At 45.3% G+C, this 26,169-nt stretch overlaps 1 long non-coding RNA gene across 6 annotated transcripts in view; it reads right to left on the bottom strand.

The window, feature by feature from the left end:
* The window catches only part of LOC110258473 (uncharacterized), a 365,891-nt gene that overhangs the window by 71,309 nt on the left and 268,413 nt on the right, over window positions 1–26,169 (bottom strand). For 2 of the 6 annotated variants that reach the window (XR_014840496.1, XR_002341155.2), the window contains exons 1-2: window positions 15,247–15,356; window positions 6,143–6,283 (exon numbers count right to left, since the gene is read on the bottom strand). The exons of 2 other annotated variants lie outside the window; for them this stretch is intronic. This is a non-coding gene — a long non-coding RNA (uncharacterized LOC110258473). Of the gene's footprint in view, window positions 1–6,142; window positions 6,284–15,246; window positions 15,357–26,169 lie in introns of those variants that run through there. 2 more of the 6 variants (XR_014840498.1, XR_014840495.1) reach the window with 1 other exon arrangement.

The raw sequence follows: 26,169 nt of genomic DNA, 5'->3' as shown, positions 1-26,169 counted from the left end.
TAAAGGCTCTGTCAGTTGTTCTCATTCTATGTACCTGATGACTTCCATGGGAAGTAGAGTATAGAATGACCTCCACTGTGCAGAGGGAGGATAGGGAGATCCTGAGAGGAATGTAGCTGGTCCAGGCTCACATGACTGGTAAGCAGGAGAAGCTGGGTCTGAAGCCAATTGTATCTTCAGAGTTGGGGCCCTGGTGGCACCCAGGCCTCCTAGAAATTTGGGGGTGGGCTGTGTGTGTGTCAATGGGCTGGGACTTGGCCTGCAGTCCAGGGTGAGCAGTCAGTATCCCAGATATGTTATAGGGAATCTTTCTGTAAGGAGGAAGCCTGGGTAAGGAGACTCAGGCAGTGACCTCATGTCCCTGGCAAGAAAGGCCAAGAGAACTTGAAACCTGGGTAACCAGGGACTCACACTCTAGACAAGACCCCTTCACAGTTGACTTCATTGGAGAACCTCAAGGGAACATGTGCTATTGTGGCCTTGGGGAAGCCATCCGTAACAGCTGGTTTCAATGGTTGTAGGCACTGGGTCAGGCCTCACTTGAGGTGCCTATGGCCCTTTGCCCAGAGGAAACCAAAGGCCCAAATGGAGCCCAAGGATAGGGAAGTCCAGGCCAGGCCACTACTCTGATCTCAGCTAGGTAGCCCTCTCTGCCCTCCCAGTATGTGTGGAGGTGGGGGCAGGGAGGGTTGAGGAGGAGTGGGTCTGCCTCTAGGCTGATGACAGGTCAGAAGCCTGGTGGGCCAGTCATGTCCAAAGCCCAGGTCAAAGCTGGCTGCTTGAGGACATGGAGAGCTAGAGCAGCACCCTTCAGGCCAAGCTTTATCCCAAGACCTCTAGGAATACCTCTTTCTACCTGGGTGGATATCTGAACAGACACACATATGGACCTGATTTGGAGGAAGGTCCTGTGGGCAAAAGCAGCAGTGAGGATGGTCAGGTGGGACTCTGATACCTCTGGGGTGGACTGACTGCTGGTCTTGTGGGTGCAGCTCCCCATACCAGAGCTTGGCGATGGTCTGGTTGATGGGGACACCCAATCTCTCTCTGTGAGTGAGGGGCTGGTGAGCCACACCACCACTGAGGGCCAGTTCACACCTGTGTCTGCATCTGCTCCTGCAGGAAACCAAGAGGCAAGAGAGTATCCACAACTCTCTCTCTTCCTGCAGGGGGAACATGCACCTGCTCCTGCAGGAGATCCACAGCAAGGTCAGGATCCACAGCAACAAGAAGAAACTGCACCTGATGCTGCAAGAGACCCAGAGCCTGGTCAGGATTCCCAGCTCCTGCAGGGAGAACCAGCACCTGTTCCTGCATTAGACCCTCAGCCCAGTGAGGACTGACCACCCCTCAAGAGAGAACATGCCCCTGGGCCTGCACGAGAACAAGATCCAGGTCCAGAACTAATACCCCTGGTGGGTGAACCTGGAACTACTATTCCTCCTATTCCTGCACTGGTAGGAGCCTCATCAGCAGTCACTGAGCCCATGGGCCCAATGGCTCTGCAACCATTCTCACTGTCCGCTCTAGTTCCACACCACTGACCCTCTCACCAACCCGATCTTTACTTCATTCTACATGGCATATTTTCTGTGTTTTTATTTATTTCATTCTCTTTCTTTCTTTTTGCTGTCATGTTATTCAGCTTCTATATATTTAAGTTCAAAACAAAACATTAGAAATAACAGTAATAATAATAAAATTTAAGTTTAAAATAACATTGAAGCATTTTCCATTTTAAATGGTGTCATTCAGATGCATTCCCAATGTGTGTCACCATCACCACTGTCTAGCTTGAGACTATTTCATTCCCCAAAATAAAACCAAAGCGGAGACCCCATTCCCCCATCCCCCAGCCCCTGACAACTTCGAATCTTTCTTTCTCAGCATCTTTCCCTATTCTGGCTGTTTCCTGGAATGAATCCATACAAACTCTGTCTTTCTCTCTCTGCCCACATATTTTAAGAGGGCAGAGAAGGCCTGAACATGCCTGTGCTCCAAAATCCTCTCAAAACAAATGTTCTAACAAGAACCTGAGCAAACACATGCAATTCCAACAAGAGGCCATGCACATGGCTAGTCTCTGTTAGAGATGCCTGACCACTCTGAGGAGGACACACACAAATGTAAACATTATGGAGACAGCATTGGTTATCATCAATCTGGCAGGTTGTTAGTTGGGTGACCACCAGCCCAGGTGACAATGTGAGGATGCAGAACACCCCAGGAGATCTCCGAGGGAATCATGAACAGTCCACTCTGGGAGAAAAGTGTGCAAGACCCAGCAAAGTCCCAGGGGTGTACCCCTTTCCTAGAATTGGGTTTCCTTAGAGTTGATCCCACTAAAATTTGTGCTCAAATCTTTAAACATGTCTTTTCATGTGAATCCATTACAGCATGAGTTCACACAGTAGGGGACTGGAAAGATCACAGACTTTTATGGGAGGGGATGGGATCCATGAATTCTGCTCCAATGGACAAATGAAGACTGTACAGCTCACAAAGGGGGTGCTGAATCTCAACCAGTTAACAGGCAATACACATTTTTAAAAAAAATTTATATGCACCCATATGCTCATGGCAGTAAATTGACAATATCCAATACATGGACATTATATGCCAAAAAAGCAGCCCTAAAGAGACAAAAACAAAACAAAATAAAATAAATAAAATAAAATAAATAAAATAAAATAAAGTGGGAAAAGGATGCTCTCTTCAGCAAGTGGTGCTGGGAAAATTGGAGCGCTGCATGTAAATCAATGAAACCAGAACACAACCTCACACCATATACAAAAATAAACTCAAAATGGCTTAATGACTTAAACCTAAGACAAGACACGATAAAATGCCTTGTAGAGAACACAGTCAAAACATTCTCTGACATCAACCATACAAATGTCTTCTTAGGTCATTCTCCCAAGGCAACAGACATAAAAACATAAATAAACCAATGGGACCTAATCAAACAGAAAAGCTTTTGCACAGCAAAGGAAACCAGAAAAAAAAAAGACAACCAAGAGAATGCGTGGAAGTAGGTGCAAATGGGGCAACTGACAAGGGAGTAATCTGCAAAATATACAAACATTTCATTACAACTCAACAGCAAAACAACCACTCAACTGAAAAACCATTAGAAGACCTCCACAGACATTTCTTCAAAGAAGACATACGTATGGCCAACAGGCACATGAAGAGTTGCTCAACATCACTAATGATTAGAGACATGCAAATCAAAACTACCATGAGGTACCACCTCACACTAGTCAGAATGGATAATACTTACAAGTCTACAAATCACAAATGCTGGAGAGGGTGTGGAGAAAAGGGAACCCTCCTACACTTTTAGTGGGAATATACACTGTTACAATCAATATGGAAAACGGAGTGGATGTACCTCAGAAAAATAAACATGGAACTACCATAGTATCAAGCAATCACACTCCTGGGCCTATCTCAGGACAAAACTTTCATTGAAAAAGATACATGCACCCCTATATTCATTGCAGCATTATTCACAACAGCCAAGACATGGAAATAACCTAAGTGTCCATAGATAAATGAATGGATGAACAAGATGTGGTAAATATACATGATGGACTACCATTCAGCTATAAAAAAGAACAAAACAATGCCATCTGCAGCAAAATGGATGCTCTCATACTAAGTGAAGGTAGTCCAAAAGAGAAAGACAAATTCCATATGATGTCACTTATATCTGGAATCTAATATATGGCACAAATGAGCCCATCTACATAAAAAAACAAACTCATGGACAGGGAGGACAAACATGTGGTTGCCAAAGAGTGGGGAGGGCATTGGATGGACTGGGAGTTTGGGGTTAGTAGATGCACTTGGAGTGGACAAGCAATGAGTCCTGCTGTATAGCACATAGAACTATATCCAATCAATTGTGATGGAATATGATGGAGGATAATGTGAGCAAAAGAATGCATATATGTGTATTACTAGGTCACTGTGCTGTATAGCAGAAATTAACAGAACATGAGAAGTCAACTATAACTTAAATAATTTCTTTAAAAAATAGATAACAAGGACATACTGTATAGCACAGGAAAATCTACTCTATACTGTGCGATAACCTACATGGGAATAGAATCTGAAAAAAATGGATATAAGAACATGTATAACTGATCTAAATTACTGGCCATCTGAAACTAACAACTCTGTAAGTTAACTATATTCAAATAAAAATTTAAAAAAAGACAGACTGGCTGAATAAATGGAAAACAAGACCCTTATCTATGCTGTCTATGAGAAACTCACTTTGGGCAAGAGGATGGAAAGAGCATTCCATGTATATGAAAACGAGAAGAAAGCTGGGATAGCAATACTTGTATCAGATAAAATATACTTTAAAACAATGACTCTAAGAGACAAAGAATGCCAACACATGGTGATAGATCCATCCAAAATGAAGATATAGGAGTTCCCGTCGTGGCGCAGTGGTTAACGAATCTGACTAGGAACCATGAGGTTGCAGGTTCGGTCCCTGCCCTTGCTCAGTGGGTTAACGATCCGGCGTTGCCGTGAGCTGTGGTGTAGGTTGCAGACGTGGCTCGGATCCCACGTTGTTGTGGCTCTGGCGTAGACTGGCAGCTACAGCTCCAATTCGACCCCTAGCCTGGGAACCTCCATATGCTGCACGAACGGCCCAAGAAATAGCAAAAAGACAAAAAAAAAAAAAAAAAAAAAAAAAACAAGATATAGCTGTAAATACATAGGCAACCAACATAGGCCCACCTCAAAACACAAGGCAAAAACAATCAAACACAAATGGAAACCATGATAGTAGCGCAATAAAAGTAGGGGGCTTTAGGACCCTACTTACATCAATGGACAGATTACTCAGACCAAATGAATAAGGAAACCCTGGCCTTTAAGGACACATTAGACCTCCCCCCAAAATTAATACATATAAAATTTTCATTCAAAAGCAGGAGGACACATGATTTGATGTTGCATGCAAGAGAACCAGGAAAGCCAATGGAACAATGTAGTCCAAGTCTGAAGGCTGAGAACCAATTAAGCCAATGCTGTAAATCTGAGCCCAAAGACTTGAGAATCCGAGACTCTGTGGGCCAGTGGTGGAAGTCCCGATCTGGTCTGAAGGCCTAAAAACCAGGAGCACCAATATCCAAGACAAGAGCTGGAGGTCCCAGGTCATGACCATAAGAAAATGTCTTCTTCACCTTTGTCTTCTATTTAGACTCTCATCAGGTTGGATGATGCCCACAAGCATTGCAGAGGGCAATGTTCTTTATTTCACCTACTGATTCAAATGCTAATCTCTACCAGAAATACCCTCACAGACATACCAGAATTCTTTTACCAACTATTAGGGCATACCCTAGCCAGTACAGTTGACATATATAATTAAGCATAATAGAAGTCCCATTTGGTTTTGCTTATTTTGACTCAATAAGTATACCCTCCAAATTCCATAACCTAAGACACAGATTTGGGCAAAACAGCTTGCCACCTTAATCTTTCCAAAACATAGCCTGTAGCTATAACACACAATTCAGCATTTCAAAATGTCCTCTAAGTTCTAGGGCTGTGGCTATTTATCTGTTCTTGCAATAAAAATATGAGAATTTGTTGGGCATTAGAGACTCTTCCCCAGGAAATATGCATGATTCATATACACATACAAAGGAATGAAACTAGACTACTCTCTTACTCCGTATCTAAAACATTAACTCAAAATGGATTAAAGACATGAATGCAGAACCTGAAAACATAAAATTGCTCAAAGATAGCACAGATGAGCTCCTTGACACAGGTCTTGTCAATGATGTTTTGGGTCTGCCTCCAAAAGCAAAGGCAAAAAAAGCTAAGATAAGCAAGGAGAGCTACATCAAACTAAAAAGCTTCTGCAGAGCAAAGGAACTCACCAACAATTAAAAAGCAACCTACTGAATGGGAAAAGAATGGTTGCAAATCCTACGTCTGATAAGGAATTCATCTCCAAAATATATAAATAACTCATCTGGCCCACACCAAAAAACTAAGAAATACAATTACAAATGAGACAGTGTAGTTATCTAACGCCTTCTCTTGAATGTGGGCTAGCATTACTAATTTCCCTTGAACAAACATAATGTGACACTATGAGACTTACCAGGCCAGGTCAGAAAAGTCTATACAAATTCTGCCAGGCTCTCTCCCTTGGGGCATTCATTCTGAGATTCTTTAGCTCTCATGTAAGATGTTCAGTTGCCTGCAAGCCACCATGGTCAACTGAAAATTGCATAGAGACCATCTGGAAAGACAGACAGACAGACACACACACAGATATACAAAAATACAGAGAGATAGAGCAATACCCACCCATGCAGCCCCACTATATCTGGAGTGGATAGACAAGGGAGGGTGTCAGATTCCTGCCAGAAGAAGTCTGAAGTGAGCAAGTGTTTAACATTAATACATTAAGGCTAGTACACAGGGCTGAAGGACAACAGGTTACATTTTTTTAAATTCTAAACTAAAGAGAACATTTACTACCACAAGTTACCTACAAAACAGACATCTTTTACATAAGGATTTTGATAGAAAAATGTTTGAATACACTGTGACATTTGCAAGAATTGCTGTGTCTTCAACTAATACTTCAAAGAAACTATATTTCTCCTAATCAAAATATCTATTATTTATCACAACCCATCTTTGGAAAAAGTGCATGTTTTTGGACCAATTCAAAGTCATTACCCATATCCATACCTGCTGATCAATTGCATGTGTGTGTCAAACACAATTACACACCATCCTAATTACAGACTGGGAGTGATGAAATAGGGCTCAGAGAACATGGATCGACCCCTCATTTTTCATAAGAGGAAACTAAGGCCAGAGAGAGTGAGATATATCTGCACAGCACCACAGCCCCACAGATGTTCTTTCAATAATTCATACATAAAAAGTCAAACCTTTCACTAGTGTAAGATTATGAAAATGAGCTTTGAAAGTCCATAGTGTTTATATATTTCATCTTTCTGAAATGAGTACGGTACATTTTGAGCTAAGATTATTGCTCTATTTCTTTCTCGATAAGTACTCAACTATTTTATCCATTTAAGGAAGAATATATCCTTTCCTTATTGACAAAGAAAAATCTGTTTCTAACTATAATGATCATTCTGCTCTCTTCCACATTGATGCCTCTCCTATATTTTAATTTTCTGGTTATTTACAATCCACTTCATTTTTTAAAAATCCCAGTAATCTACTGGAAAGGGCTAAATATGACCATAAGACTTTGAGGGGACTCAGATACATTTTTGCCCTCAGGCTCAACAAACTACAGAATCACACAATGAATTCATCAACCAACATGATATCTGCAAAGAGTACTTATGATTTAAAAGTCAATTAAATCAGGAGTTCCCATCTTGGCTCAGTGGTTAACAAATCTGACTAGGAACCATGAGGTTGTGAGTTCGATCCCTGGCCTTGCTCAGTGGATTAAGGATCTGGCATTGCCATAAGCTGTGGTGCAGGTCACAGACACAGCTTGGATCCTGCATTGCTGTGGCTCTGGTGTAGGCTCGGGGCTACAGCTCCAATTTGACTCCTAGCCTGGGAACCTCCATATGCTGTGGAAGTGGCCCGAGAAATGGCAAAAAGTTAAAAAAAGTCAATTAAATCAATGAGTCAAACAAAGCTGACTTAGCTGTCAAAATATTAACAGATCAATATTTTATCAACAGAAATACAGTACACATTCCAAAAGCAATGAGATCCTGCTGTGTAGCACTGGGAACTATATCTAGTCACTTAGGATGGAGTATGATAATGTGAGAAAACAGAATGTGTACATGTAGGCATAACTGGGGCACCATGCCATACAGGAGGAAAAAAAACGTATTGGGGAAGTAACTATTTAAAAAATAAAATAACAACAAAAAAAGAAATACAGTACACAGAATAGAGAAGATGGTTGGTCATCCAACTTAAAGCAAATTTAAATTTAAAATCCATAGTGAGGAGATGAGATGAAGATGGTGGAATAGAAGGACTGGAGCTCAACTTCTCTCCTAAAAACAACAAAATGCACAACTAAAGGCTGAACAATCTCCACCGAAATGGACTGGAAACCTTAAAAATGATATCCTACTGTAGAAGAAAAAGAGGAGGCCACATCAAGAGGTAGGAGGAGTGATTTCATGACATAAACAACCTCATACCTCCTGGGTGGGAAGCCCCACAGACTGGAAACTAACTGGAAACCTTAAAAATGATATCCTACTGTAGAAGAAAAAGAGGAGGCCACATCAAGAGGTAGGAGGAGTGATTTCATGACATAAACAACCTCATACCTCCTGGGTGGGAAGCCCCACAGACTGGAAACTAACTGGGTCACAGAGATTCACCTCCAGGAGTTAGAGTTCTGAGCCCCACAACAAACCCTCAGAGGCTGGGATCTGTCACTGGGAGAAAGAGCCCCTGGAGCATCTGGCATTGAAGGCCAGTGGGGCTTGTGTGCAGGAGCTCCACAGGACTGGGGGAAATGGAGACCCCATTCTTAAAAGGCACAGAAAGACTTTCACATGCACTGGGTCCCAGGGCAAAGCAAAGTCTCCATAGGAATCTGGGACAAACCTGACTGCAATTCTTGGAGGATATCCCAGGAAAACAGGGGTGAATGCGGCTGGTTGTGAGGGAAGGACATTGAAGGCAACGTTCTCAGGAATATTCAGCAGCTGCCTTTCTCTGGGGGTGGCCATTTTGGGTAAATCTGGCCCCACCCATCAGTCAGCTCTGAGAAGCCCCAGGGCAAACAACAATCCAGGTGGGATCACAGCCCCACCCCTCAGTAAGTAGGCTACCTAAAGACCCCTCAGGCACACAGATGCCTCTAATCCCATCCAGAGACTAAGTCCCATCCACCAGAGGGATTACAATCAGCTCCACCTACCAGTGGGCAGGCATCAGCCCCTCCCATCAGGAAGCCAATAGCAAGCTCCCATACTGACTTCAGCCACAAGGGGGGCAGACACCAGAAGCAAGAGCAGCTGCAACTCTATTATCTGTAAAAAATCACCACACCAAAAACCTATAAAAATGAAAAGACGGAGAACTGTAACTCAGATGAGGGAGAAAGGGAAAAACCCAGAAAATCAGCTAAGTGATGAGGAGACTCTCAGCCTCCAGGAAAAAGACTTTAGATTGTTGATGCTGAAGATGATGCAAGACATTGGAAATAAACTGGAGGCAAAGATGGATAACTTACAGGACACACTGAGATACAAGACATAAAACTTAAACCAGAAGAGATGCAAAATACAGTAACTGAAATAAAAAATTCACTATGGAAGCAGCTAACAGCAAAATACAGGAAGCAGAGGAATGAATAAGTGAGGTGGAGGACAGATTAGTGGGAATTATGGATGCAGAACAGAAAAGAGAAAAAAAGACTGAAAACAAATGAAGAGAGTCTCAGAGAACTCTGGGACAGTGTTAAACGCACCAACATCCATACTACAGGGGTGCCAGAAGGAGAAGAGGGACAGAAGGGGACAGAAAAAATATTCCAAGAGATAATAGCCAAAAACATTCCTAACATGGGAAAGGAACCACTCACTCATATCCAGGAAGCTCGAGTAACATATAAAATAATCCCAAGGAGGAATACACCAAGACACATATTAATCAAACTGACCAAAATTAATGACAAAGAGAAAATCTTGAAAGCACCTAGGAAAAAGAAACAAATAACATACAAGGGAACCCTGATAAGGTTATCGGCAGATTTTTCAGCAGAGACTCTGCAGGCCAGAAGGGAGTGGTGTGATATACTTAATGTGATGAGTAGAAAAAAACTCCAACCAAGATTACTTTACCCAGCAAGGCTCTCCTTCAGATTTGAAGGAGAAATCAAAACCTTCACGGACAAGCAAAAGCTGAGAAAATTCAGCAACACTAAACTAGCCTTACAACAAATACTAAAGGAACGTCTCTAGGCAGAAAAGACAGCAACAGGAAACAAAAATTCCTCAAATGAAAAGGCTCACCCGTAAACGTATATATAAAGTAAAAATACAAAATCATCCATGCACAATTATACCACCAAAATCAGAAATCATGAGAAAAGGTGGGTGTACAAATGCAGGACACTGGAGATGAACTTGCAATTAAGACACCAACAACTGAAAACAATCTCATATACATATAGACTCATATCAAAACATCAGAAAAACTGCAGAAATCTACAATGGATACACAAAGAAAAATCAACTCAAATACAACACTAAGGATAGTCATCAAACCAGAAGATGAGAGAACAAGAGATGAAGGAAAGAAAAAAGAGCAATGAAAACAAATCCAAAGAAATTAGTAAAATGGCAATAAGAACATACATATCAATAATTACTTTAAATGTTAATGGACTAAATGCCCCAACCAAAAGTCATAGACTGGCTGAATGGACACAAAAATATGACCCATATATATGCTGTCTTCAAGAGACCCACCTCACATCTAGGGACACATACAAATTGAAAGGGAGAGGATGGAAGAAAATATTCCACGCAAACAGGAATCAAAAGAAAGCCGGTGTAGCAATACTCATATCAGACAAAATAGACTTTAAAATGGAGAATATTTTAAGGGACAAAGAAGGTCATTACATAATGATCAAAGGATCAATCCAAGTAGAAGATATAACAATTTTAAATATCTACGTACCCAACACAGATTCAGCACAATATATAAGGCAACTGCTAACAACCGTAAAAGGACAAATGGACAATAACACAATCATAGTAGGGGATGTTAACACCCTACTTATAGCAATGGACAGATCAACCAGACAGAAAATCAATAAGGAAACACAGGCCCTGAATGATGCATGAAGCCATAGGGACTTAATAGGTATTTATAGGACATCCATCCAAAAGCAACAGAATACACATTCCTCTCAAGTGCACATGGAACATTCTCTAAGACTGAGCACATCCTGGGCTACAAATCCAACCTCGGTAACTTTAAGAAAACTGAAATCATATCAAGCATCTTTTCTGACCATGACACTATATGACTGGAAATCAACAACAAGAAAAAATCTGCAAAAAACACAAACACCTGGAGACTAAACAACATGCTACTAAACAACCAATGGATCACTGAAGAAATCAAAGAGGAAATTAAAAAACACCCAGAAGCAAATGACAATGTAGATACAACACTGCCAAACCTATGGGATGCAGCAAAAGCTGTTCTAAGAGGAAAGTTTATAGCAATATAAGCCCACCTCAGGAAACAAGAAAAAGCTCAGGAGAAACAAGCTAACTTTACATCTAAAACAGCTCAAGAGAGAACAGACAAGACCTAAAGTTAGTTAAAGAAATCATAATGATCAGGGCAGAAATCAATGAAATAGAAACAAAGAAAACCATAGAAAAGATCAATGAAATGAAAAGCTGGTTCTTGGAAATGTTCAACAAAATTGATAAACCCTTAGCGAGACTTACCAAGCAAAAAACAGAGAGGGCTCAAACCAATAAAATTAGAAACAAAAAGGGAGAAGTAACAATGGACATCATAGAAATACAAAGGATCATAAGGGACCAGTATATGCAACTATAAGCCAATAAAACAGAAAACCTAGAAGAAATGGGCAAATTCGTAGAAAAGTACAATCTTCAAAGACTAAACCAAGATGAAATAGAAAAGATGAATGCACCAATCACAAGAACTGAAATCGAAACTGTTATTAACAAACTTCCAACAAACAAAGTCCAGGACCAGATGGCTTCAGAGGTGAAATCTATCAAACATTTAGAGAAGAGCTAACACCTCTCCTTCTGAAACTATTTTTAAATTTGCAGAGGAAGGGACACTCCCAAACTCATTCTATGAGGACACCATCACCCTGATACCAAAACCAGACAAAGATACAACAAAAAAAAGAAAACTACAGGCCAACTTCACTGATGAACATCGATGCAAAAATCCTCACTAAAATACTAGCAAATCGAATCCAACAATACACTAAAAGGATTGTACATCATGATCAAGTGGGATTTATCCCAGGCATCCAATGGTTCTTCAATATACACAAATCCATCAGTGTTATATACCACATTAACAAACTGAAGAATAAAAACCATATGATCCTCTCAATAGACATGGAGAAAGCCTTTGAAAAAATCCACCACCCACTTCTGATAAAAACTCTTCAGAAAGTGGGCATAGGGGAACCCACCTTATCATAATAAAGGTCATATATGAAAAAAATCACAGCGAACATCATTCTCAATGGTGAAAAGCTGAACGAATTCCTGCTGAGATCAGGAACAAGACAAGGGTGTCCGCTCTCACCACAACTCTTCAACATACTTCTGGAAGTCCTAGCCATGGCACTCAGAGAAGTAAAAGAAATACAAGGAATCCGAATTGGAAAGGAAGAAGTAAATCTATACCTATTTGCAGATGACATGATACTAAACCTAGAGAATCCTTAAGACTCTACCAGAAAACTCTTAGAGCTCATCCATGAATTTGGCAAAGTCGCAGGATACAAAATTAATACCCAGAAATAAATGGCATTTCTATACACTAAGAATGAAAGAGCAGAAAGAGAAATTAGGGAAGCAATCCCATTTTCCATCAATTCCAACAGAATAAAATACCTAGGAATAAACCTACCTAAAGAAACAAAAGACCTGTTCTCTGAAAATTATGAGACTCAGATGAAAGAAATCAAAGATGACACAAAGAGATGGAAAGATATACCATGCTTGGGGAAGGGAAGAGTTAATATTATCAAAATGACTATACTACCTAAGGCAATCTACACATTCAATGCAATCCCTATCAAATTACCAAGGACACTTTTCACAGAACTCAAACAAAATATTTTTTTTTTTGGTCTTTTTTTTTGTCTTTTGTCTTTTTGTTGTTGTTGTTGTTGTTGTTGCTATTTCTTGGGCCACTCCCGCGGCTTATGGAGGTTCCCAGGCTAGGGGTTGAATCGGAGCTGTAGCCACCGGCCTACGCCAGAGCCACACCAACTCTGGATCCGAGCCGCATCTGCGACCTACACCACAGCTCACAGCAACGCCGGATCATTAACCCACTGAGCAAGGGCAGGGACCGAACCCGCAACCTCATGGTTCCTAGTCGGATTCGTTAACCTCTGCGCCACGATGGGAACTCCCTCAAACAAAATATTTTAAAGTTTGTTTAGAAGCAAAAAAGACCCAGACTAGCCAAAGACATCCTGAAAAAGAAAAATGGAGCTGGACGAATCAGGCTCCTGGACTTCAGATTATACTACAAAGCAACAATCATCAAAACCATATGGTACTGACACAAAGATGGAAATATACATCAGTGGAACAGGATAGAAAGCCTGGAATTCAACCCACGCACCTACAGCCAACTCATCTATGACAAAGGAGGCAAGAATATACAATGGAGAAAGGACAGCTTGTTCCATAAGTGATGCTGGGAAAACTGGACAGCCACATGGAGGAGAATGAAATTAGAACACTCCCTAACACCATACACAAAAATAAACTCCAAATGGGTTAAAGACCTAGATATAGGACCAGACACTATAAATCTCTTAGAGGAAAACATAGGCCAAACACACCTTGACATAAATGACAGCAACATCTTCCCAGATACACCTCTTAGAGTATTGACAAGAAAAACAAAAATAAACAAATGGGACCTAATCAAACTTCAAAGTTTCTGCACAGCAATGGAAAGCCTAAAGAAAATGAAAAGATAACCCACAGAATGGGAGAAAATCTTTTCAAGTGAATCCACTGACAAGGGATTCACCTCCAAAAGTTATAAACACCTTCCAAAGTTCCATTCCAAAAAAACAAACAACCCCATCCAAAAATGGGCAGAAGATCTAAACTGACAGTTCTCCAAAGAAGACATATGGATGGCCAAAAAACACATGAAAAGATGTTCAACATCACTCATGCTTAGACAAATGAAAATCAAAACCACGATGAGGTACCACCTGACACCAGCCATAATGGCCACCATCCAAAAGTCTACACACAATAAGTGCTGGAGAGGCTGTGGAGAAAAAGGAACCCTATGACACTGGTGGTGGGACTGTACACTGGTGCAACAACTGTGGAAAGAAGGATGGAGAGGCCTCAGAAAACTATACATAAAACTACCATTTGATCCAACCATCACACTCCTGGGCATCTATCTAGAGAAAACCTAACTCGCAAAGACACATGTACTCCCATGTTCATTGCAGCACTCTTTACAATAGCCAAACATGGAAACAACCTAAATGTCCATCGACAGAGGAGTGGATCCAGATGATGTGGTCCATATACACAATGGAATATTTCTCAGCCATTAAAAAGAATGAAATACCCGCATTTTTAGCAACATGGATGGACCTAGAAATTTATCATGCTGAGTAAAGTCAGCCATACAATGAGACACCAACATCAAATGCTTTTACTGACATTGGAATCTGAAAAAAGGACAGACAGAATTTCTTTGCAGAACATATGCTGACTCACAGACATTGAAAACCTTATGGTCTCTGGAGGAGACAGTGTGGGGGGTGGGGGGAGGTGCTTGGGCTGTGGGGTGGAAAACCTGTGAAATTAGATTGCTATGAACACTATACCAAAAAAAAAAAAATCCACCTTGGTTTTAGGTCAAGACTGGTGGAAAGGGGAACTTTTTCACTAAGATTTCACATGCAATAATGTTACAATCTCCCCCAATTTCTTTCTAATTACTGTAGTTATCCATATGGAAGAGGGGGGGAAATGTTCAAAATGATTTTTTATATATTAATTTTTTTTAATTAAAAAAATAAGTAACAGCTTCTGGAATATAAAAAAGGTCTAAGATATCTATTGAACTATACACAATATAAACAGAACCAGTAACTTCCAGATATAGACACACCTATGGATAAAAATATAGATATAGGTAAGGGATTTTTAAAATGGAAGTCAACTCACAATTTTGAAGTCTGACAAATCCCATAATCAGCCACCTGGAAACTGAAAAATTAGAAGTGGCTGCAAGCTGTGTGTGAGCCCAGCAGCCACTTGGCCCCTGGCCTAGCCTGGTCACAAACATCCTTCCCGCCACAGGTTTCCGCCACCACCCTCGGCTCCAAGTACCACACCGAGGGACGGGCACCGAGGCTGCCACCACACGGCGCCTGCCCGAGCACCCCAAGCAGTACATGGTCTTCTGCGAGGGGCTCCCTGACACCATGCTTACCTTCTTTGAGCTTCCCATACCGGATTCTCCTGCCCAACATCGCTCAGCTCCCAGGGACACCTTCAACTCTGGGAGAGAGCAGCTGCCTGGCCGTTAATGGTCCACAAGATGGCGGACTCCTAGGAGCCCCTGCAGCACCACGGAGGAGCTGAAGACCCGGATTTGGCTGTCTTGCGAGAGTGCCTGTCCTCCTTGGGCTGCTGTCTTGGGGTCCTCCACATCACATCGTGAGAACTGTTATGGAGACTCTTCCTGCCCTGGGGAAAAATGAAGAAAAAATACCTTTTTCGGGGAATAGAGGACTTCAGGTAAGGTTCATGACCGTGGGTTTTTTTGTTTGTTTGTTTGTTTTTCAATAATTATTCTAATTCAATTCGTTTGTTTTTTTTTTTCTGCTGTGCAGCATGGGGACCATGCTGTTTATATTGTGTATAGTACAGTAGTTATCATAGACTTTTTTTTATATTCCAGAAACTTTTTATTTTATTTATTTTTTTAATTAATATATACATGCATACATTTTTTTCCACCCTTTGTTCTGTTGCAATATAAGTATCTAGACATAGTTCTCAATGCTACTCAGCAGGATCTCATTGTAAGCCCATTCCAAGTTGTATCCAATAACCCCAAGTTCCCGATACCTTCCACCCCCTTCCTCTCCCCCTTGGTGGCCACAGGTCTATTCTCCAAGTCCATGATTATCTTTTCTGTGGAAATGTTCATTTGTGCTGTATATTAGATTCCAGTCATAAGTGATGTGGTATTTCTGTCTTTTTGACTAATTTCACTCAGTATGAGAGTCTCTAGTTCCATCTATGTTATAAATGGCATTATGTTGTTCTTTTTTGTGGCTGAGTAGTATTCCATTGTGTATATATACCACATCTTCCCAATCCAATCATCTGTTGATGGACATTTGGGTTGTTTCCATGTCTTGGCTATTGTGACTAGTGCTGCAATGAACCTGCGGGGGTGCATGTGTCTTTTTCAAGGAAACTTTTGTTTCAAGGAAACTTTTGTCTGGATATATGCCCAAGAGTGGGATTGTGGGGTCATATGGAAGTTCTATGTATAGATTTCTAAGGTATTTCCAAACTGTTCTCCATAGTGGCTGTACCAGTTTACATTCCCACCAGCAGTGCAGGAGGGTTCCCTTTTCTCCACACTCCCTCCAGCATTTGTTCTTTGTGGACTTACTGAGGATGGCCATTCTGACTGGTGGGAGGTGGTATCTCATGGTAGTTTTGGTTTGCATTTCTCTTATAATCTGTGATGTTGAGCATTTTTTCATGTGTTTGTAGGCCATATGTGTATCTTCCTTGGAGAACAGTCTATTCAGGTCTTTTGCCGGTTTTTCTATTGGGTGATTGGCCTTGTCACTGTTGGGTTGTATAAGTTGCTTATATATTCTAGAGATTAAGCCCTTGTCCCTTGCATCTTTAGAAACAATTGTCTCCCATTCTGTCTTTTTGCCTTTTTGTTTTCTTTTTGGATTCCTTTGCTGTGCAAGAGCTTTTCAGTTTGAGTAGGTCCCATGGGTTTATTTTTCCTCTTATTTCTGTTACTTTGGGTGACTGACCTGAGAAAATATTCATGAGGTTGATGTCAGAGAGTGTTTTGCCTATGTTCTCTTCCAGGAGTTTGATGGCATCTTGTCTTCTATTTAAGTCTTTCAGCCATTTTGAGTTTATTTTTGTGCATGGTGTGAGGGTGTGTTCTAATTTCATTGCTTTGCATGCAGCTGTCCAGGTTTCCCAGCAATGCTTGCTGAATAGACTTTCTTTTTCCCATTTTATGTTCTTGCCTCCCTTGTCAAAGATTAATTGACCATAGTTGTCAGGGTTTATATCTGAATTCTCCAATCTGTTCCCTTGGTTTTGATCCCAGTACCACAATGTTTTGATGACTGTGGCTTTGTAATGTTGCTTGAAGTGTGGGAGAGTTATGCCCCCAGCTTGGTTTATCTTTCTCAGGATTGCTTTGCCAATTCTGGGACTTTTGTGGTTTCATATACATTTTTGGATTGCGTAATCTACTTCTGAGAAAAAGGCCTTGAGTTGGTTCTCCCCCAGGAGCCACTGCCAGTAGCCCAGGGACCTGAGGGCACCCTGCCCTCCCTGGCCTCAGACCATCTCCTGCCTCCTCCAGCTTGGAGCACCTCAGCTCTCCAGGGGCCCTCCTTCTCACAAGCAAGGAGAGCTCTCCTGGGTAGGGGGTGCTTCATGGCCACTCCGGGACTCCTGGGGTGGCACGGCCCACGAGGGGGACCGTCCTGGGCAACGCCTGTGGAGAGAGCAGCATCCTGCAGGCTTCAGGCCCAGTCTGGCCCTCCCTCAAGACCCCGGGTGCGTGGCAGGGGACCAGGTCCATTAGGCTCTTGGTATGCATTCTTCCTTGCTGTGCTCGGGGCCCCGTCTCTCCCAGAGCAGACACCCAACGGGCCTGGAGCCAATGCCACCTAACCCCGCCCCACCCCACCCCACCACACCCCCATGGTTCTTGCTTCCAGCCTCTGCCCAATGCCCATGCTGCCGGTCCCCAGCTTTCCTCCCTGGCTCCACCGAGGAGGCCCAGCACAGGGCTTGCCAGGAGTCCCCCGTGGGCTGATCACAAGCAAGGACAAGGAAGGCAGGGCAGCTGTTGGTCACCATCCTCTTGGACAGGAGTGCCCCTCCACAGGGGAGGCCTGGGAGCCTGGGAGTTTCAGGGGCCAGGGGCCAGGCCAGCCAGGCCCCAGGGAAGCGCATGGGAATCCCAGCGTGCGGCCCTAAGCCACTGTGCTCACATTCCTCCCCACTGTCTCCAGCAATCCACAGCGGCTCCCTTTCCCCAGCAGCCCACCAGGTGGTGCTCCTCCCCCCACCATGGCACCCCCAGACGCCCTGGGCTGTCAGCCGCCTGGCTCCATCTGAGGACCTCTGGGCAGCTGAGGCCGTGGACTGCCCATGTGGCTCCCCACAGAACTCCACAGCGGTGCTTCTCCCAGGCTGGTGGACCCCCAGTCTGGGAACTTGTAGATGCCACAGGTGTGGGCCCCTTCTTTTGGGCTCCTGCTCACCTCCCGGCCCAGCCCTCACCCTTTGGCCTTGCCTTTGCGTTGCTCGCCTGCTTTCTTGGCCTGCCTCTTGCAAGCACACCTCCCGCACCCCACACCCCCAACACCCCTCGCCCCACACCCCCACTCACACCCATGCTCCTCCTCAACACCTGTAACACTCCCCCATATCCTTGGACCTCACCAGGCTCTCTCTGGTGACAGAGGCGGCCGGGTCTTGCCTCTCCTGCAGTCGCGTGCTTGGGGCTCAAGCAGTCCTGCCATCCTCTGGCCTGCCCAGGCCCCCTTGCTGGGACCAGGGCAGAGGATTCGGCTGGTGCCGAGGCCGAGTGCCAAAGCCCAGCCACTGTCCCTGCTGTGAAGCCTGGGTCCAAGTGTCATGTCAGCAGTTTCCCAGGCTTAGCTCCACAGGCATCAGTGGACACTGGTCTTCTGACCCCAGATGGCGGCAGGGAGGGCCAGCTGGTGGGTCCTGCTGCTGCCACAGCCCCCATGTCCTGGACCCAGGGCCCTGGCCCCTGACCGCCATAGGCAAGGTCCAACTCCAAGGGATGGGGGATGCTGCTCTCCCTGCTTCAGGGCCTCTGTGGCCTCCCATGGTTCTGAGGAGCAAATGCAGACCCCCTACCTGGGCCTGTGAGGTCTGGTTGGGGTGGAGGTGAGGGATGGCGGTGGGGGTGGGGGTGTGGGTGGGGAGCCGGCCCCAGCTCTAGGTGGGGCTCCATGCTGTGCCCGGGGCCTTGTATCTCCCACACCAGACACCCAACTGGCCCGGCCCTGATGCCTTGCCAAATGTTCCCAAACCATCCCACCCCACCACCGTGCCTCTGGTTGCCAGCCTCGGCCCCATGCCCCTGGAGACCGGCCCCAGGTTTCCACCCTGGCACCCCCAAGGAGGCCCTGATGCAGGGTTTCATGGAGAGAGCCCGCCGTGGCCTGCGCCCAACTGAGGACCAGGCAGGCAGGGCAGCTGTGGGTTGCCATCCCTCTAGGATGGCAGTGCCCCTGCTCAGGGTAGGAAGTGGAGGCCCGGGAGCCAAGGCGCTGTGTGGGCCAGGGACCAGGCCTGGCAGGCCACAGGGCAGGGCGGGCAAATCCCGGTAGGCAGCCCCAAGGCACTGTGCCCACCCTGTGCCCCACTGGCCCCAGCAACACGCAGCACACACATCCACCAGCAGCCCACCAGGTGGTGCTTGCTGCCCACTCTCCGTGGAGGCCCTGTGCTTTCAGCTGCCCTGCTCCATTTGAGGGCCCTTGGGCAGCACAGGCCAAGGCCTGCTCGGGTGGCTCCCAATGTACATCCGCAGATTTGCTTTGGCAGTGGCTGGGCTCAACTCCTCGTCTCTTCACTTCCACAGGCTGCAGGTTGGGGCCCCTTCTTTTGGCTTCCCAATTGTCTCCCGGGCCCGGGCCTACCCTTTTGGCCTCGTGTGGGCCTTGCTCACCTGCTTTCTTGGCCTGCTTCTCCCGAGCACACCTCCCGCACCCCACACCCCCGACACCCCTCGCCCTGCAACCCCACTCACACCCTCACTCCTCCTCCCCACCTGCAACCCTCCTGCCCACTCTTGGACCTCGCAAGGCTCTCGCAGGCCTCCAAGCCACAGAGCAGCCACTGCCTCCACCTTCCCTAAGGGCCGCCATCGCAGGGGAGAGGAGCGGAGGCTGGGGGGCCAATGGAGCAGAGAGGCCTTGTCCAATGCAGGGAGGCCCCAGCACTTCACACACACACACACGCACATGCACACCCACAGGCACACGCGCAGGCACTGACTCACAAAACACCACCACCACCCACCCACCCACCCATCGCTCTCTGGGAGAGGCCTTGAGGCCATGTGCCTTGAGGCCTAAGCCTGACCAGGTCTGTCTTGCCCAAGCCACTCGCCCCAGGAGACCACCCGGCTCAGGTGCTGCCCCCGCCGGGTGCAAGGTGGCCTCAGTGGGGGGACAGAGCCGGCCGTTTCTCGCCTCTCCTGTGGGCGTGTGCTTGGGGCTCAGGCCTGTCATCCTCTGGCCCCTGCCTGTACCCCCCTGCCGGGGCCGAGGCCTGTGCCAGGGCCAAATTCCAAAGCGCAGCCACCACCCCTGCGGGGAAGCCCAGGGCCGAGGGCAATGGCTCCAGCTTCCTGGGCTCCGCTCCTCAGGCTTCCGGGGATGCTGGTCTTTTGGCCAGATGGAGGCAGGGAGGGCAGCTCTTGGGTACTGCCATTCCCACAGCCCCCCACCCTGGATCCAGAGCCCTGGCCCCTGGCCCTCATCGGCAAGGTCCTTCTCCGTGGGGCAGGGGATGCTGCTCTCCCTGTTGCACGGCCTCCGTGGCACCCATGGCTCTGGGGACCCAGGGCAGTGCCCTTGCCTGGGACTTGGAGGCCCAGCACGGGTTGGTGGGAGTGAGGTGGGGGTGTGGGTGGGGTTGTGTGGTGGGAGCCGGGCCCTGCCTCCCTCTGCACCCTGCCTTCAGCTGCCCCTTGGCCTCCGGGGCCAGCCAAGTCCTTGAACTTCCTCCAAGGCCTTGGGAGGGTTTCCCACCAGGAGCCCCTGCCAGCAGCCCAGGGACCTGAGGGCACACTGCCATCCCTTGCCTCAGGCTACCTCCTGCCTCCTCGTACTTGGAGCACCTCGGCTATCCCGGGGCCCTCTTTCTCCCAAGCATAGGGTGCTCCCTCAGTCCGGGAGGGGGGGGGCTCATTGCCCCTGCGGGGTGGCTCGGGTCACATAGCCCGCGAGAGTGACCGTCCTGGGCATTCCCTGTGGACAGGGCAGCATTCTGCATGCTTCCAGCCCTGAGGGACTCTCCCTCAAATCCCTGGGTGGCCAGCAGGGGACCAGGTGTATGGCGCTCTGGGTGAGGCTCCTTGCTGTGCTTGGGGCTCCATCTCTCCCACAGCACACACCGAACGGGCCCAGTCCCAAGGCCCTGCAACCCGTCCACAACCCATCCAACCCCACCCCCGTGCTTCTGGTCGCCAGCATCAGCCCCATGCCCCTGCAGCCCGGCCCCACGCAGGGCTTGCCTGCTGTCTGCAGTGGGCTGAGCATGACCGAGGCCTAGGCAGGCAGGGCAGCTGTGGGTCTCCGTCCATCTAGGATGGGAGTGCCCCTGCCCAGGGCAGGAAGTGGAGGCCCGGGAGCCAGGGAACTAGCCCCGTGGTGGGGGAGAGGTAGGGTGCACCAGGTCGGCCAGGCCCCAGAGCAGAGCCGGCGAATCCCAGCCCACAGCTCTAAGGCCCTGTCCCCACCCTGCTCCACACTGTCCCCAGCACTGCGCAGCTCTCCCATCCCCTTGCAGCCCACCAGGTGGCGCTTGTTCCACCCTTCCCGCAGATGCCCTGTGCTGTCAGGAGCTGTGCTCTATTTGAGGACCTTTGGGTAACCAAGCCTCAGGACTGCCCCTGTGTCTCTCAAACTATCTCCACAGTGTTCCTTCTGCTCCCGCTTTTCTTTGACCCCCAGCCTGGGAAGTTAAATATGCCTCAGATTTGGGCCCCTTCTTTTGGGATCCCACTCACCTCACGCATTGGCCCTCACCATTTGACCTCGCCTTGGCCTTGCTTGCCTGCTTTCTTGGTCTGCCTATCGCAAGCACACCTCCCGCACCCCACACCCTTGACACTCCTTGCCCTCAACCCCCACTCATGCACTCACTGCTCCTCACCACCTGCCACCCTTGTGCCCACACTCGGACCTCGCAAGGCTCTCTCGGGCCTCCAAGCCACAGGCCTCCAGTTTCCGTAGCGCTGCCACCACAGCTAATGGGAGCCAAGACCTGTCCAAAATGGGCAGAGAGGTCTTGTCTGACACAGGGTTTCCACAGAACTTCACATACACACAGGGATACACACAGACACCCACATAAGCACAGGCACACGCACACACGCACACCACTACCACCCACCCAACCACCAACCAACCACTCTCTCTGAGAAGCCTGGATGCCACATGCCATGTGGCCCTGAAGTAAAAAACAAAAACAAAAAAAACTTCATCATGGCCAACATCATTTCAAAAAAATATATCAAATGTGTTATTTAACCACATGTTTTAAGCTACATATTTAAGGAAATGTGTCCCATGTCCTTAGTTTTTCACTGCTTTTGGAAGAATACCTCTCTCTGTGGCCACCTTTATGGCTCTCTTCCCTGTTCCCAGCTCTTTTCTCTGATCATTTTGGAAGAAAGCTGTTTAACCTGAGACTTCACTCCCCACCCTCCATTTCACTTAGATTTGGCCATGGGGCTCTTTGCCCAAAATGAAGATAGGAGGAGAATTGAGCTCAGTGACATCTAAATTATGTTTTGTTTTTTGTTTGAGCTTTGCCTGGGGCATGTGGAAATTCCCCAGCCAGGGATTAAACCCACACCACACAGATGACCCAAGCCACTGTAGTGACAATGCGGGATCCTTAACCTGCTGTGCCACAAGAGAGCATCTCTAGGTTATGTCTCCAAACCATATTTGCAGGGCACTCACTCTTTTTTCTTCTGGGTGCATCTGGCTATGATGGAAGCAGTCTCGCTGGTACCTGTTTAAGGCCAAACTGCTTTGGTGGCCTGGATTCCTGGTGTCACACAGAACTCCCACCCACATGGTTCAGCACCATTAGAGATAAATAAAATTATGTTCTGTGGGAGGCACTTGTTAAGGTCTGTGTGCACAAACACACATTTAGGAATCACCCAGACAAATAAATGCCAGAAATCATTCATCTCCTCAGAGATTTCTACACATTCACTTGTCCTTGAAATCAAAGTGGCACCTCTAGAACAAAGGGAAACCATGGCTTCTCCAAAAGCAGCAATGTGTAAAATCCTCAACAGGGCTTCTAACGAGAGTCCATTTATTACTTCATTATTGTGAGGTTTGATTTTGATTACAGTGTAATATCAGTGAGTTTCCTAATTGATATGGATATTGAAGTAAATATTTAAGACATGTTGAACATTTTTACTTTTTGTGAAAACATTCATAAATTGGAACTTGGATATTATTACTCTTTTTTTTTATTCTTTTGTACTAGGTGGTATTAACATTTTTCTCTTTAGAAAGGATATACTTTAAGCAAATCATGTCTTCATTGAATAAGATAAACTATGAATAAGATATTAAAATATATTTCACATGTTGTATTTCAGTGAAAACAAGTTGGATTTCTAGTACCCAAAACCTTGTGATGTTTTATATCATTTATTTGTCTAAATTACAATATAATTCTTCTAAGGGTATCATTTTTAGTCATACAACCATGCAGAAAGCTACTGGGTGATTTTTTTTTTATTTTGCAGATCAATATTTAAATAATATTGAAATATTCATACTACAAAATATAGTAGTTCTTATCATAGTTGTAGCTCAATATAGCATTTAGCAGTAAAATGATAGTCATATTTTGTTTGCTGTAGCTTTACTAAATAAATTTTTATGATGAGAAAGTATTGCAAGGATTGAATCACATGGAATTTTTCTTCATCCATTATTAGCATTAAAATCAAATAAGTCACAATTGCAGAATATAAAATCAGAACCATGTTACACTTGTTATTAAAATAGAGAATACCAGAGTTCCCGTCGTGGCACAGTGGTTAACGAATCCGACTAGGAACCATGAGGTTGCAGGTTCGGTCCCTGCCCTTGCTCAGTGGGTAAACGATCCAGCATTGCCGTGAGCTGTGGTGTAGGTTGCAGACGTGGCTCGGATCCCGCATTGCTGTGGCTCTGGCGTAGGCTGGTGGCTACAGCTCCGATTCAACCCCTAGCCTGGGAACCTCCATATGCCGCGGGAGCGGCCCAAGAAATAGCAACAACAACAACAACAACAAAAAGACAAAAAAAAATTGAGAATACCCCAAAATCACAGTGAATAAGCTGAATTTACCTTTAAAAAAAATCCTTTGTGTAATTTTAAATGACATTTTAATTACCTTTGATTTATTCCTCTCATCTATGTCAGGATCTTCTGGCCTTAACTGGAATTAAAACATACAATGTGAACAAGTGTTGCCAGAACTCCACCTCTGTCCATCAGTGCTAAGCAGAAACCTGCAAACAAGAGTTTGCAGTGAAGGAGAAACAGACAGACAAACAAAACAGCTTTACTGCTTTGCCAGGCAAAGGAGGCCACAGCAGGCTAATGCCCTAAAGACCCTTCTCTCTTTGGGGAGAGAATGGAGGTGGTTTTATAGTTTGGGGAGTGGAAAATAGGTCCATGTTGAAGGATCAGGGTAGATGCAAGCTTGGCATCTTCTTCAAACCTAGGGTTTAGTGGACCCAGGACTGGTTCTTGTGGTCCTCCTCCTTTCTGGAATGAAGAATGCTTCATAACAATTTTCTTCTGCTGGGGGGTTTAGTTCTGCAGAATAACTCAAAGATAATGGGAGTTCCTATTGTGGCTCAGAGGTAAGGGGCCCAACTAGTATCCATGAAGGCGAGGGTTCAATCCCTGGCCTTGCTCAGTGGATTAAGGATCCAGCATTGCTGTGAGCTGCGATGTAGGTCAAAGATGAGGCTTGATTTCTGCATTGCTGTAGGTGTGGTGAAGGCTGGCAGCTGCAGCTCCCATTCATTTGACTCCTAGCAGGAGAACTTCCACATGCCCTGGTTGCAGCCCTAAAAAGGAAAAAAATTAAAAAAAATTTAAAGCTATTGTTATGTATATTCCTTGAGGAGGAACCAGGACCCTGCCCCAAGGATGCTCTATTGTTTCTGGACTGGTTCCTCCCTGTCTCTGCATCCCCTCCCTTCCCTGATTAGTAATTGTTTCAACCTGCCCTTTGGAGCACAGAGAAAGTCCTGGAGGCTAAATGTAGCCTATTTCCTAAAAAATAAGAAAAGTATACACAAAGGCTTTTGTGCCAGGGGCCCCACAGGGCTGTGCTCAGTTTAACATACAGTTGCAGTCATGTATTATGTGATCAAGGCCTGAGCTGGGCCTGAGCTCCTGCTTCTAGGAGACATGTAATGGTGTGACCCAGGAGTTCCTTGGCTTTGCAAAGTCTGTTTTTTTGTATATTCTCAATTTTAGGAAAGAAAGATGTTGAACCTTCATACCTACAACAGATAACAAAGAGGAAAGCAACTGTGTAGAGACAATGCAACGACCTTAATACAGGATCAAAGAGAATACAGATTGGGAGGATTCAATTTTATGAGACTGATCACACAGCCATAGACAGTATTTGAAATCACAGATCGGAAGCTAGGATTCTAAATAAATCAACTGATAAAAATCTATTACTAACACCATGATTTGAAAAAAATCACAAAGGTATAAGCAGCACACAAAAAGGGTTTCAGAACTGGAAAATGGTGGAACAAAACAATGTAGGACTGAAGTTAATCCATTCAAGGATGCAAACACATTCATTATCACACTGGTTAAAAGGCTTTGACCTTCCTTTATCAAAGAACCCAAGTCCTACATCATACCCATTACATATTCTGTTTTTTATTGAATTTTTATTGTATAATGGAATGTAATTGATTTACAATGTTGTGTTAGCTTCAGGTGTACAGCACAGTGATTCAGTTATACGTATACAGATATCCATTCTTTTTTAGTTTCTTTTCCCATAGGGGTTATTACAATCTAATGAGTTGAGTTCCTTGTGCTGTACAGTAGGTCCTTGTTGCTTATCTATTTCCTACCTAGTAGTGTGTATTGTCAGTCCCAAACTCCTAATTTATCCCTTCCCATTCACCTTTCTTCCCCTTTGGTAACCGTATGTCTGTTTTCAGAGTTGGTGAGTCTGTTTCTGTTTTGTAAAGAAGTTCATTTGTATCACTTCCAAAATTAGATTCCAAATATAAGTGGTATGTGATATTTATCTTTCTCTTTCCAGCTTATTTCACTGAGTATGATCATATCTAGG

This window comes from Sus scrofa, chromosome 3, assembly GCF_054392235.1.
Source record: "Sus scrofa isolate SSC_HxYL_T2T_F1_AM1 chromosome 3, Sscrofa_HxYL_maternal_Yorkshire_Landrace_v2.0, whole genome shotgun sequence".
NCBI lineage: Eukaryota > Metazoa > Chordata > Mammalia > Artiodactyla > Suidae > Sus > Sus scrofa.
Note: the sequence above shows the minus strand (reverse complement) of the source record. Positions and strands in the feature narration are given on the sequence as shown.